The sequence below is a fragment of the Kogia breviceps genome, chromosome 11 (genome assembly GCF_026419965.1).
Source record: "Kogia breviceps isolate mKogBre1 chromosome 11, mKogBre1 haplotype 1, whole genome shotgun sequence".
NCBI lineage: Eukaryota > Metazoa > Chordata > Mammalia > Artiodactyla > Physeteridae > Kogia > Kogia breviceps.
In genome coordinates this window covers 36,321,762-36,337,185 of record NC_081320.1, presented here as the reverse complement: position 1 = coordinate 36,337,185, position 15,424 = coordinate 36,321,762, and the positions used below count along the sequence as shown (strand labels likewise).

At 41.3% G+C, this 15,424-nt stretch overlaps 1 long non-coding RNA gene across 2 annotated transcripts; it reads right to left on the bottom strand.

The window, feature by feature from the left end:
* Nucleotides 1-1,139: 1,139 nt before the first annotated feature.
* LOC131765450 (uncharacterized) lies at nucleotides 1,140-14,903 on the bottom strand. Of its 2 annotated transcripts, XR_010835464.1 has the most exons (5): nucleotides 14,799-14,903; nucleotides 12,053-12,120; nucleotides 10,265-10,349; nucleotides 9,235-9,311; nucleotides 1,140-1,462 (listed from the first exon to the last, which is right to left on the bottom strand). It is a non-coding gene; the product is annotated as an uncharacterized lncRNA (long non-coding RNA). The 2 variants fall into 2 exon arrangements; XR_010835463.1 differs by lacking the exons at nucleotides 9,235-9,311; nucleotides 10,265-10,349.
* Nucleotides 14,904-15,424: the final 521 nt, after the last annotated feature.

Sequence of the window (15,424 nt, the reverse complement as noted above, 5' to 3'; positions counted from 1 at the left end):
GTCTGTTCATTTTACTCGTCTTCTCAGGGCACCTAAGACACTACAAAGACTAAGGCTGTGCTTCTCCAGTTGGGGGACCTGTGCCCTTACAGGCAATCAGACGGGAAGTTACAGAATAATGACAGCATATCTTCTTGGAATTATCAAATTTTCTCCATTTCTACAAGAAAACCTCATTTCATTGTGCTTTTGTTTTACTGTGCTTCACAGATGTCGCATTTTTTACAAACTGAAGGTTTGTGTCAACCCTGCATCAAGCAAGTTTATTAGGACCATTTTTCCAACAGCATTTGCTCACTTCATGTCATTATGTCCCGTTTTGGGAATTCTCACAATATTTTACAATTTTCATTATTCATCTATTTGTTGTGGTAATCTGTGATCACTGAACTTTGATGTTACCATTGCAACTCAAAGAAGGCTCAACAATCGTTAGCATTTTTTAGCAATACAGTATTTTTTAAATTAAGGTACATACATTTGTTTTTTAGACATAATGCTATTGCATACGTAAGAGACTTCAATATACTGTAAACATAACTCTTATATGCATTGGGAAACTAAAAAAAGTTCATGTGACTCGCTTTACTGTGATATTCATTTTACTGCAGTGGCTCAGAACCAAAACTGCAATATCTCAGAGGTATGCCTGAAATTTAAACCTTTTCTTATTCTTTTTAAAAAACATTAAAACAAATCGGGGCATTTAAGAAGTAGGACACAAAGGTGACAACATTTTTAAAGATAACACGTAAGGTTTCAAAGAAAAATTATTTTAAAAACTGAATTTAGAAAGCCACTCTTGAGTTTCACGTCGACCCGAGTTACATGCTCACTCTGGCCTTAGGGGTGAACTTTTTGAACTTTGGTGGGAAAGATAAGAAAGTCTAGGTTAAGGATCTGGAAGAGTAAGAGAGGGGAGGAGGAAGGCAGAGAGACAGCGTGTGTAGGTGGGAGGGGGGGTAGACTGACAGACCAACAGAAGACACTCAGTATCTTGCTATCAATTACCTCTCACAGTTCAGAAACTTTTCCACCAGGGTGAAACCTCCAGATCCTCCTAAACACCTCTCCCATTTTTGCTGAGTTCTTCTCCAAGAGGACATGACAGACACATCAAGGTACCTTAAAGTCATTCTCTCTACTACCCCTTCAAATCTTGGGGGATTTAACTCCATCACAGACCAGAACACTACCGAATGTGAAATGTAAAACCAGCTTTCTGATGGTCAGTGAAATGTCCCAAGTGGCAGAGTCATCGGCAGTCAGTTCCTCCTCTCTCCCCACACCTTCTTTAAGCAGTTAAATATTTCCATGTTACAATCCACTACCTGCGGACAGACCCCTTCCACAGCATCCACAATAATGCACCCATCACAAATGCAAACAGCCGTCGATACTTCTGAGGAGAAATCCACATGTCCTGGAGAGTCTATCAGATTAATCAGGTACTCCTCCTCACCTGAAATGAAATTGGAAGACACACATTTTCAGTTGTGCAAGTATACAGTACTCTTCCTCAGGCAACCCTGAGTAAGAGAGCTTCTAAGAAATGACTGAATAAAGCTAAAGAAGACAAAAGCTCAATCAACAGCTACCATTCCAATTTAGGAATTCCCAACGATGGAACTATCGATTCCAAACAGCATCAGTGGGCTTCCCTGTTGGCTCAGAGGTTGAGAGTCTGCCTGCCGATGCAGGGGACACGGGTTCGTGCCCCGGTCCAGGAAGATCCCACATGCTGCGGAGCGGCTGGGCCCATGAACCATGGCCGCTGAGCCTGCATGTCCGGAGCCTGTGCTCTGCAGTGGGAGAGGCCACAACAGTGAGAGGCCCATGTACCGCAAAAAAAAAACAAAAAACAAACAAAAAAAAACCCAAAAACAGGGCTTCCCTGGTGGCGCAGTGGTTGAGAATCCGCCTGCCGATGCAGGAGACACGGGTTCGTGCCCTGGTCCGGGAAGATCCCACATGCCGCGGAGCAACTAAGCCCGTGAGCCATGGCTGCTAGGCCTGCGCGTCCGGAGCCTGTGCTCCGCAACGGGAGAGGCCACAACAGTGAGAGGCCCGCGTACCGCAAAAAAAAAAAAAAAAAAAAAAAAAAAAAAAAAAAAAAAAAACAGCATCGGTATAAAAGTTTAAAGGATTGTATTTTTCTAATAATCTAGTAACCACTTATCAAGAGCTACTGTGAGCCAGGCACTGTGCTAAACACTTGTGCTCATCACACATTATTGAGCCCTTAAAATATCCATACAACATAAACATTCCTCTACTCACTGTGCAGATTAGGAAATTGGGACTACAAGAAACTAATGGAAAAGACACAAAGCAGGTAGCCAACTACTTCCCTACAACTTCTCAAAGAGCAGTGTGTGAATATGCACAGCAAGACTTACAGTCAATTCTAAGTCACAAATTTAAAGAGCAGCTACTATGTGCCAAGCAGTGTGCTACGTGCTCTCACATTTGATATACTGTATTCTTTAATCCTCACAACAAAGTTGTAAGCTGAGGGCATGACTCATGCCTATGTGTCCTGTTTTAGCACTGAAAGTCTCACATCCCGTCAAACGCCAACGTCAGTCCCACGTCCCACTAAGCCTTAAGTCAGTCCCAGGCAAACCAGAACTCCTGGCCACCCTAGGTTACAGAGACATCATATTATCAATACAAGATAATTAAGTAAACCAGCCAGAAAACCGGTAGTTCATTAGAATTCTATACTCATTCCCCATTCATTGATAAATCTGATACAATTCTCTTTTAATGGCATAATCATTACTTAAATGATCAAACACCTGAATATACCTATACTTTACTTTTGCTCCTCCTCTTAACTCAGTGTTTTTCAACTTTTGTGTGCTCCAGAACTACTACAGGGCTGAATGTTATAACTTATGGGCCATTTAAAGGAATTTCCCCAGTGTGATGTTAACAACTTGATGACCTGATTAGTGCCCTGTGTGACACTGATAATGATAAAACAACAACACTGTAGTAACCAAAGCCACAGCTCACATTTGTGGAATGCCTATCTGGGCACTATCTGGCACTGTTCTAAACATTTTATAGACATTATCTAATGTTTTCTTACAACAACACTTGCAGTAGTTACTACCATTAGGCCAATTTTACAGAGCAGGAAGCTAGGGCACGGAAAAGTAAAATATCTTTCTGAAGACCATCCAGCTAGAATCCAACTCTAAGGTAAATTGCCTAAGATCAAAGAATTCAAAATGGAAGAGTGAAAGTTCAAACCCATCTACCTTCAAAGTCATACCTTTAACCCCGATCCTCAAGATGGCATATATTTAATCTCACATGCCAAGATTCCACTGGTAGTGAATTTCTGAACACTAGGTTAAGGATTCCAAAATGCAGTGGGCTCGGTGGGAAATTCTGCCATCAATCAGCAAGACTGCCTTCTTCAATACCACTCCTTCCCCTGCTTCCTCTTTTCATGCAAATTGCTTTGTAAGGAATTCTGGCTCTGATGCACCCACCAGGGAAGACTCCAACCAGAGAGCACTGTAGACATCTCTAAACAAAGTCAAAGAACCTATGCCCTGGAACAATGGCCCCGTGTGCCTCCTTAATCGAGTCTTTTACTGTCAGGTCTCACAGCATCAGTCTCACAGCTACCCTTTAGGATAAGCACCAGGGTCCCAACCAAATAAACCAGAGAAAAGTGAGCAGTGCTAGCAAGGTTCAGGGTTCTATCCGCTCCCATCACATAAAACAAAAGTTATGAGATTCTTGAAATCATTCAGCATTTTTGCAGCCCAACCCTTCATTTCCTAAACATGCTAAAGCCCCCACAAGGGAAGACATTTACCCAAGGTCACAAAAGCAGTTGCAAGACAGAAACACACCCGGGTCTATCTACCACCTTAGTCACTTCCTATGAAGGTCACAGATGCCTCTACACTTTGCAGCAGAGGAAACAACACTTGTTTGTTCATTTGGCTAGGAACCAGAATAAGAAACCCTGGAGTGAAAAAAGATTGATGTTCACTTCCTGGAACCCATATAAGGGTTCTAAACCTCTGCAACCTACTCAGAACTTCTCTATGTTCACATCACCCTGGAGAGAAAGTCAGAGATCAAGGACCAACTATCTTTCACTCAATTTCACATTGCTAAGATGTGCCATTACCATAAAGCATGGGGCCTATTGTTAGAACAACTGAAACAGTAACAGCAGCACACCTTTGACTAAGACTTAGAGTGACAGAGAGAGAGATACATGTGTGCACACACACTTAAGATGAGAGACTTTAGCATGCTTAAGAGCTGACAGGCACCAGGACAAAGGAGATAAGTCCAGAGCACAAGTCTCAGTGACAGGAGGCAAGCAAGGATGCTAATAATGTTACAGTTTGAGGGGCAGTGGCAAAAGGTTGAGAGAATGCTCCCATTTTCTGTGAAACAGAACGTAAAAATGTCTGCTGAGATTGTAGGAGAGGGACTGAGAGGTGGACTGAAGAGACTAGAAGGTTTAAGAGAGCTGTTGGAGAGAATGAGCAAGGCCCGACAGACAACATACTGGAATTCTGCCAGCAGCCCGAGGACCAGCCGATAACCCAGCACAAGTATGAGGAGAAAAAAGTGGAGAGAGTTAGCTCTATCGGGGTAGAGTTTTACTGGGAGGACAGAAGGTGAAGAAAGCAAACTGAGGACCTTGGCAAGACTGTCAGCAAAAAGACAAATCTGGGTTGTATGAGGCAGGAAGTAAATGAAGGACAGTGATGCAGCTCGAGACTGAAGGGCTTTCTGAAATCAAAGAATGGGTACCTTGCTACGCAGGCAAGAGAGCTGGGAAGAGTAAAGATTGTGGAGAAGGGAGTGTTTGAATTTGAAATGTCAAAGATGAACAGTTCTGGATGATGCTAAAATCCAGAAAGTAGCCATGCCAGAGGGAGGGTGAAGTGGAGATCTACACGTCACTACTGATGAAGCCATGCCGTTGGAGAGGTCATTTTCAGAAACGGTAAAAGCTACCCTGGTGGATCTGGGTAAAAAGGAAAACGATGAGCCAGGTGCCAAAGTCATTAATGAATGGGGACTGGGGACTGACTGATTTCCAAAGACTCCTGGTGCAAACGACGAGTCTGCAAATGTAATTACTTGGCTCCCAGGACTACTACCACATGCTAACTACTCTGTCTTCAGGGGAGTTTCTTAACCCCTGTGAACTCCATCTTGCATACATGTAAAATGAGGATAACATCCATCTCACACGATTGCTGTGAGGATCAAACAAAATCACGCATATGAGGCATCTGGCTCAGAATCCCAACTATCGTGCACCCATTTTCTTAGATCTGGCATCAACTGAATGCATCACAAAGTAAAGCATTCATTATGTTAAGAGGAAATAATCTGATCTTTAGTCAAACAAGGGACAATGGAACCCTTCCCTCCCACCTGGGTCCCAAAGGAAGACTACAGAAATCAGAACCTCGGGTTAATGTTCACATATCTGGAAGGTAAGGGAAGCGACTGATACATGTCGGCCTTGTGTGAATCTGGATGGCATGAATCAGTTTCCCCGCGGCCTAGTCTTAAGAGATTAAGACCAGAGAGCCACAGAGTTGAAACTAACGTGGGTGTAAACTCTCCACTTGCCCACAACCACAACCCCTATGGAGGTGTTTATAAAGAGGTGAACCTGCACATGGATCTCTCTGCAGAAAGCCCTGCCATATCCTTGGTCTCCACATTTGGAGTACATCCAAGCTACAGTGTGGCTGCCACCTGGGTAAATACTGAGTATCCCACTGAACCAGGTTGTTAGCTAGCTAGCACATATGCCTGAAGTACAAACTGAAAGCCTGTATGTTAACGCCAACTGCAATTTGTTCTACATAGTGCTTTACAAAAATTTTTTTTTTTTTGCGGTACGCGGGCCTCTCACTGCCATGGCCTCTCCCGTTGCAGAACACAGACTCCGGACGTGCAGGCTCAGCAGCCATGGCTCACGGGCCCAGCCGCTCGGCAGCACGTGGGATCTTCCCAGACCGGGGCACGAACCCGTGTCCCCTGCATCGGCAGGCAGACTCCCAACCACTGTGCCACCAGGGAAGCCCCCAGGGAAGCCCCCAATTTTTACTATGTTGCCAGTATTTTAAAAATTGGAGGATTTTACAAAAAATCTTGATGCCAAGTTTTCTTGAAAAAACAAAACAAAACAAAACAAAAATACGGGGCATCAGTCAGCTGCAGCTGATTAGCACTAGCCCACAGCCAGGTAGTGGGCGGTGTTTCATGGGTGGGCAGAGGCTACTCTCTAACTCATAACAGTCCCACCCAGACTGCCTCATTCATGCAGAGCTGTTGACACCAGCACCATGTCAAGAACTAATAATATAGTACTTAATAATCAAATTAGGCTGGTGTTGGAATAAGTAGTTAACTCTTTGGGGGGGAATTTAAGTTAGACATCTACCTCACAGTTTGCATGTATACACATAACACGTGTACAATTATGGTAGGATTAAATGTAAGAACTGAAAGTATAAAAGAACTGGTGATAAACTAGAAGTAATTTTTATTTCAGTCTTGTGTTTTAATGTATATTCTACAACATACTGAATTTTCTATAATACATATAAACTTGTAAATTTATTTAAAATTTTTAAAAAGACGACTTAGAGTGAAAACTTCATTTCAGAAGTTCTGCAATAGCAATATTTGCTCACAGGTATAAAGAACAGCTACAGGGTAGAAATGACAACAACAGGCCTTCAGACAACAACAGTCCAGGAATTTCTAAGTATTTAATCCATCTGAATACATTTCTCTCATCTATAGTTGCATCCTAGGCTAAAGGATTCAAAGGTATTATATCCTCTTAGGATTTTTTTTTAGAATGTATACTGGGATTGGGATTATTTCCTAACTCTTGAAATGACCAGATAAATGTATAGTATCCTTATGAGAAGGGCACAAAGAGAGGTGGCTAAGAAATAGGAAAATAACAAGATTTAACAATATGGTCCCAACATTTATACCAAATTTTAGTCACAAATGTAAAGATGAGAGAGGCTCCATTTTCTCAAGGAAGAACTGGGGCCCTGGAAAATGCTAAGATACGAATATCACCTTGATGGTTTTCAACACTCTATCTGTAATATGCATAGTTTTGGTAAGCTTATTTGTTTACCTTAAACTAGAAAAATACCTTATCTTTCAATCCAAGTGAGGATTTGAAAACATTTTTGAAAGCTGGTTAAATTAAGAGTCAAAACCAGAAAGCACTTTATTAACATTTAGTACAGAGATCCTCAACTAACAGGGCATTTGGAAGGGGCATGGGAAGGAGGGAAGAAGTGGTAAACACAAAAATCACCTGCAGAGTTTCTTCAACCATCAGGTCTCCCTCCTCCAGAAGGGAGATCCCCTTCAGGTTGTCCCACCTTCACAGCAGGAAGTGCCCCATTCCAGAGAGTCAATGCTGAGATAGTGATGAGAATGTATCTCATCTCTCGGATGTTTTGAGAACATGTCTCAGTCAACATCCCCAACTTCCACCCCCATTTTGCAGATGTGGAAAGCAAGGCTCTAACTGTCAAGTGTGGTGACTGCCTAACCCACAGCCCCTTCTAGGCCATCATGGTCACAAAGAAACATGTTGAATACTTTATGGCTCCACTCCAATCACCACTGATCAGACTAGGAGATGACCATCCAACTACAGACTGGCAGTCCATAGGTGCAACCTCTGCCATAGCCTGGCATCAAAACACAAGCTGAGCAACATCCTGCTCTTGAGATGTATGCTCGTAAACGTAGGAGAAAGCAGCAGTAAGCAACAGAACTACGGGAAAAAAACAGGAGTTGAGAGGAGGGGTCAGGGAAAGGGGAGTTTATGAAGATGGAGGCACTAAGGGTAGGCAAAAGCTATAAAATAGAGAAAAGACTTACAGGGTGAAAACAGATAAAAACAGAGAACTCAACCCAAGGATGACGGTGGAGTTCCAGAGGGAAGATCCGTTAACTTTTACTGATGGTCTCTAGAGCCATCCTGGAACCAGAATCAACATCTGCCTTCAGTTTCTTTGAGATGTCATTCCAATAATGCTCCTGCTTTTGGATTTTCATGACTCTTGTTTCCAGTATCATTTCACACATATTCTGTTAATAAGCCATCCCACCCCAACCCAAGCTAGCTTAAGCCTCTGCTCTGTGCAATCGAGAAAGTATATCTAGGACACTCTGAAAGCAAGTTATCCAAGGTCATACAGTTCAACAAAATAAAGATTAGACCATTCAATTCCCTGGGACCTATAGCCATTTTCCTGCAACACTGTACCACAAAGACAAAAGGGAACTGGAATGACTAAAGGTGATGATACATAAAGTAAACCTTAATAAAATGGTTTAAAAAGGGGTGAGGGAGGGCTTCCCAGGTGGCGCAGTGGTTGCGAGTCCGCCTTCCGATGCAGGGGACACGGGTTCGTGCCCCGGTCTGGGAAGATCCCACATGCCGCAGAGCAGCTAGGCTCGTGAGCCATGGCTGCTGAGCCAGCGCGTCGGAGCCTGTGCTTCTCAATGGGAGAGGCCACAACAGTGAGAGGCCCGCGTACTGCAAAAAAAAGGGGGGGGTGGTGGTGAAGGAACTGGAGACGAAGTCCAGAGAGCAACTAAAATTGACACTAAAGTAATCTTCAAATGAAAACAGACTAATAATATGAGTGTGGAAAAAGGAAGGCTACAAAGCTCTTAAAATCTATAAAAATAAGGAGAGAAAAGAAATAAACTGACCACTGACCCATTCACTGGATCACAGAATGAGGATGTTTAAAAGGTGAGAGGTAGTTTTTAAAAAATAAGGCATCAGGAGCTTCCCTCATGGCACACTGGTTGAGAATCTGCCTGCCAATGCAGGGGACACGGGTTCAAGCCCTGGTCTCAGAAGATCCCACATGCCGCGGAGCAACTAGGCCCATGAGCCACAACTACTGAGCCTGTGTGTCTGAAGCCTGTGCTCTGCAACAAGAGAGGCCGCGATAGTGAGAGGCCTGTGCACCGTGATGAAGAGTGGCCCCTGCTTGCCGCAGCAAGATAAAGCCCTAGCACAGAAACGAAGACCCAGCACAGCCAAAAATAAATATTAAAACAATAAAATTAATTTAAAAAATAAGGCATCAGTTTAAATACTAAACACTGGGAATTCATGTACCTAAAAGCTTCAAAACTGGTTTAGTTTAAAAACACTGTAAGACTTACCTCAAAGAGAAGAGTCATGTCCCATATAGTACAACCCTTGGTGTCAGTCCCAGAGATATGAAGGATAAATCACAGGTCTATTAGGAAAATGAAATATAGCTTTATTATTTTCTTCTAGTTATAAAAATTCACATTTTGTGTAAAGTTTCCAAACAGTGCAAAATAAATATTTTGAAAAGTGTTAAGTTTCACATAATGCAGCCCCTAATAACTACAGTTAAGGTTCTGGTGTTTCCTTCCAGACACCTTTATCTATATATATAATATATTCTTATTACTAAAACACATTCATATCTTATAAGTATTTACTCTGCAACTTGCTTTTTGTCTCCTACTTTACGTTTTCTATATAATTACATATAGGTCAAACAGTTGCTTGAACAGCTGCATAGCATTTCACAGCATGGATGTATCAGTTTACTTAACTATTTTCCTTAACTATTTCACTATTTTCTTTAACTATTTTCCTTAACTATTTAAGGTTGTTGGCATTCTTTTCCCTAATACAAACTGTTGGGTGAATGTCAATGAACATATATCTCATGTGCCTGTATGACTGTTTCTGTCAGATAAATTCCTGGAAGTGTTACTGTCAAAATGGCATCCTGATCTGGGGATTAAAACTATAGTGATCATGGCAATGCATACACAGTCAAGTAAATAAGACTCTAGATCTAATAGGCAGGCCATAGGACAGAAGGAGGACCTAGCGAGGACATGGGACAATAAGGCTGAACCAGCAAGGTTCTAACACTCCAGACCTTCCTCTAAAGAAATCTATACAATCACCTGGGTGGAAGGGGGCACCTGTGAGCTGCCAGTTCTTCTGCCCTCAAGCCAGTCAGATGTCCCATCTGTATTCAAATCTGGACAGCCTGACTCTGATCTGACAACAGATCATCTGGAAAGGTCAGAATGAAATTTGTGGAATGTAAAGCAAAAAACCTGAGGCCTGAAACTAATTCAGGAAGAGAAAGAAGGACACAAAAGATACAAAAACCATTGTTCTTTAAAACACAGATCGATTTACCTTTTGCATAATGTAGTGAAATGGCACTGGATTTCATCGTGATCCCTCGGACATGTTCATCCTCTCTGCTGTCCATGTACCTTAACTGTAAAAATGCAACATATGCATCCTTATTTCCCAATGAATTAAAATGTAATATTAAAATGGACTGATTTGGATTTTTGTTTTAAACACTTAACTTTTTAGTCTTATTGCCATGAAATTGTTCGTTTTGTCCATTATTACCTTCTTAATCTCTGCAGCATTTTTCTTTCCTAGTACCACTTCTTTCTTCCACCTTTCCTTTCTCCTGATCAGTGTTGAACTTTATATCAGTTGTAATGCAAGACAATCATAAACTGTCTACGTTGGTAGTAACTTTTTTTAAATTAATAGGCTTTATCTTTTTAGAGCAATTTTAAGTTTATACAAAACTTGAGGGCTTCCCTGGTAGCGTAGTGGTTGAGAGTCCGCCTGCCGATGCAGGGGACACGGGTTTATGCCACGGTCTGGGAAGATCCCATATGCCGCAGAGCGGCTAGGCCCGTGAGCCATGGTCGCAGAGCCTGCGCATCTGGAGCCTGTGCTCCGTAACGGGAGAGGCCACAACAGTGAGAGGCCCACGTACCACAAACAAACAAAAAAAAAAAAAAGAAAAGAAAAATTGACTGGAAAGTAAAGAGGTTCCCAAGCATCCCCTCCCACACACAGTTCCCCTTATTAGTTACATCTTATATTAGTGTATAGTGTGATATATGTTACAATTAATGAACCAATATCAATACACTATTATTAATTAAAGTCCATAACTTACATTAGGATTCACTCTTTAAATGTATTATGACGTGTCCACCATCACTGTATCATATTTGTTAGCTGTATTAATCTTTTTGAAGAACAAATTGTGGCTTTATTGATCTTTTCTACTTCATTAATTTATGGTTTATTATTTCCTTTCATCTACTCACTTTAGAGTTATTGTACTTTTTCTCACTTCTCAACTGGGAAAAATAAAAGCACTTTATTATTTCATTCAACCCAGTTTTTTTAGCCTGCTATAGACAGTATCATGGGCCAGTTCCCCACCCAACGTGCCTCAAATGCCCAAGTCTTCCTTCAGTATCTTAGGTCTACTTTTTAATTTCAATTTTGCTTCTCTATCTCCTCTTCTCTATATTATCAGTCACCTGATAACTCCTGCTGACTATACTGTAAATTCACTGAAGGGAGGAACATCTCTACCTTTCTACTGCAAATAAATTATTCCAATTTCTTTCAGTTCACAGTTAAAAACAAAGGTCTCTATCATTTCATTTCCTAAAACATGATCTTCATCATGACCCTCAGGCTTCAGAAGCCTTCCTTTGGTACTTAGGTTAGCCTTCAAGGTCTTTGTAATCTGATACATTTTTTGTACCTGTACCTTTTTCTCTCTCAGTATAGGCAAACGTTCCACTCAAATCAAGCACAATCCACAAATTAGCCTTTATGCATTTTATCCACATTATTACCCACTGTGAAGCATCTCTTCCACCTGTGAAATTTTCCACAGTCATGCCAGGTTATCAAATGACTGGTTGCAAAAGCTCTTTCTTGCACATAAAATATTAATATAAAGTAACATAAAGCAATCTAGAAATAACTTTTTCTCAACAATCTATTTTATCTTGCTAAATGAATTGGCAGCTTCTTAGATGCATGAACTATGCTTTATATTTTTTCGATCTTTAAGAGCACAACGAAGGACTCATCACATTGTAGATTTGCTAATACTTACTGAAATGCAAGTATATATCAAATATAACATACCTTGCCTGCCAGGCGACTGGAGATGATGCCATTGCTAGATATAAGACAGTCAGCCAGAGTAGTTTTTCCTGTTAAAGTAACATTAAATATTAAATGTTAATTAACATTAACATTAAATATTAATTTAAATCGATTTTTTTAAAGGGTGAGGTAGGTAGATTGTTTCAACAAATTTAACATCTACCATAGAACTGGTTTAGCAAATATTTCCTATTTACCTATACTAAGTGAATCGAGATACAATGGGCATTTTAATTAGAACTTTGAACAAAACATCATCTAGAAGGACACAGATTCCAGCACTCCACAGTGCTGTAATCTGTATTGCCAACCCTGCGGATCAACCTCAGTTTAAAATCCATCAAGCAACATTTTTTATTAAGGACAGAAAAAATTTTTTTAATTGAGGCATAATTTACACAGAGCAAAATACACAGACTCTTAGGTGATAAGACAAACCACTGTACCAATCAAAATATAAAACATCTGACAAACAACTTTTACAGTTACTCAAATCTGTCCGACCAAGAATTTGATCAAGTTTATTGTAATGATTGCATCAGTCATCAGATATCCATAACTGTGTCCAGGCCTATAAACTTAAACTCTTGATAGCTCAGCATGACAAAAGGATAGCACAGCAATCATTTTTTCCTCTGAATGATATACTGGGTAAAACATCACCACAAGGCAATGGAACATTATCTTTTGCCATATTTCCCCATGTATGGCCTCAGCTGGCTTTTGCCAGTTAAACTGTTGGAAGAAAATACCCATTTGGCAAAGACATTCATGAAATTTACCCATATCTCCTACTGTTTGCAAGCCAATGGAGGGCATCAGCTACACTGCAGTGACCAAGGCTACCTAGTATCTATGTTCAAATATAAACGTAGGAATCTACTCTAATGATAAAAAAAATTCTTATGATACTCTAGTACCCATTTGAACCTTTAGTACTGTATTAAGTGCTTGCCATGTAAATATTACGTATCAGCGTATAACCCTAGAGCGTCACTTTCCTGCTTCCAATGGAGTGGAACATTCTAAGTACGGCGAGCATATATCCCCCCAAAATGCAAGTGTCAAGAAAGCGGGGACTTTGCTTTATTCACAACTGTATCCCTAGGACCAGAACAAGTCTTGGCATATAAGAAACGTTCAATAAATTATCCGTTGAATGAATAAATGAATCACAGATTTTCTAGGATAGTATTATTTTAACATACTTTAAAATAGTAAATTGTAAAGGAATTTGCTATACACACACATGCCACTGACTTGCCGCATGATTTAATTCACAAAGCAAAAGAACATACTTTTGTCAAACTTCATGTCCTCAAAACGTGAGCAGCATAATTATAGAAACTCGTGGGGTAGGATGTCACCAGATTTGTATACAAACCTCATTCTCAGTTGACTTCACTTACAAAGTGATCCATCACCTCTCCTTTTAGTTCCCATAACTACTTCACGTGAACTATTATATCAATGACAATAGCCACCTAACGTCTTTTCTGCCTTTCAATCCATCCAAAACACTTCCACCGGACCATTCTTACTAATGTACTTTTTGTTTACAACATGCCTGCTTTATTCTGTTCTCCCAATGGCTCCCTATTACCTAATAATAAATAATGCTAATGATCCATCTTCATGATAAAGCACGTACCTGCCAAGGGCTTCTCATTATCATCATTTAATCCTCACAATGCGATAAGGTGCGTTTGGTTTTTATTCCACTACACAGAGGCTGCAGACTGAAGCTCAAAAAGGCCAAGTAACTGGAAATGGAGTTTTGAACTCAGGTTGTCTAACTCCAGAGCTGGAGCACTTAACCCATATCCTAGTGCCTAGCTGGCATGAAGGGCTCTTTAAGATACAGCCCAGCCTACCTCTTCACTTTTCTCTCCTACTCCCTCACCTTCAGGAGGGTATATAGGTTTTATTTCACACTCCCAATCCTATCACTTTGCTGTGGCTGCATGAACTAAGAGAGAGTCTGAAACCAAGCGTGGGCTTAGCAGGAGGCAATGCTGTGGTATGAAAGCAATGTCTGTGAGAAGCTAAGCACCATGCATCCCTGTCCCCCTCTCATGTCCCGTGCTGTGGTCACATACATTCATTCTCCCCTTGCTGACATTATTCCCACTTGAAATGTGTGTCCCCATCTGCCATCTTGAATCACCCTTCAGGGGTCATCTCTAACACTGTTATAAAGCCCTTTTCTTAACCCATTACTAGCTTCCCGACCCTCCAGCTCTCTCAACCCTTAGAGTCTACTTTTTCCGTGTCTCATGTTGCGCTGCCTCAACCCCCAAATCACCTCTCTATATAGCTGGGCTGGTGCCCTGTGCATAAATCTCTACCTTCTGACATAGCTAGCAAAATACTTCGAATTTAGCACATGTTCCATGAACATCAGACGAGTTAAACAGAATCACATAACACAGGTTCTGAGGACATTATGTCAAGGCTACAGACGTGTTACATTACAAAGCCATTTCAAAATACTTGACAAATACTTAAAAACTCAACTTCTCGTTTAAAAGACAACAAAATATACTACATAGAAGAATAACAATCACTAGTTAGCTGCGATCCTCCCACAGCAAACTTTTAAAGGAAATAAGACTTGCAGCTTAGCAAGGATTACTCTGAACTGCCCACAGCATCACTCCACTGACACATGTGGAGACGCACCCCCTTCGTTACTGAAAATAAGCCACTTAGAAAGGATTCTTACCATGGTCAACATGAGCCAAGACACAGATATTCCTGATGTTAGCCGTGTTTTTCTGGAGTTGAATCATCTTATCCAAACTATTGAGCACCATGGTCACTTATGTCCTGTGACTATTAATTAAACACGTATTACAAATGGCTGAAGATCGGGGCGTTAAAAGATCAAAGTTTCTACTGCTGGGAGCTGACAAGACTTCTCGAGTCCCTTAAAGTAAGAACCCAACGGATGCTTCCTTCTGAAGGGACAGACCCACCCAGGCTCAAGTCCAATTTGAGCACTTCAACAAATACTGTACCACGACTGTACTTGCGGAGTTTACTCATCCTTCCGGATCGGCCATTTGCGATGAATCACAAAGCTCGTGGGGGTTGGGTGCACAGTGACACCTGGAACTCTGCCCCGTACTCTGTACTCGAGCATTATTTCTCCAGGTCAGCGATTACATACTGGAAGGGTCTTATGCAGGAGGGAGAGAAGATGCCGACATCTCTCTCTTCCCCTGCTCGATCTTTTTCCAAGCCTTTCCTATCACTCCCACTTGCTTTCACTGGAGGTGAAACACCCAGCTTCCCGACTAAATTTTGGGGTCACGTGCAGGTGCACTGAACGTCTTCCATTCCTTTCCA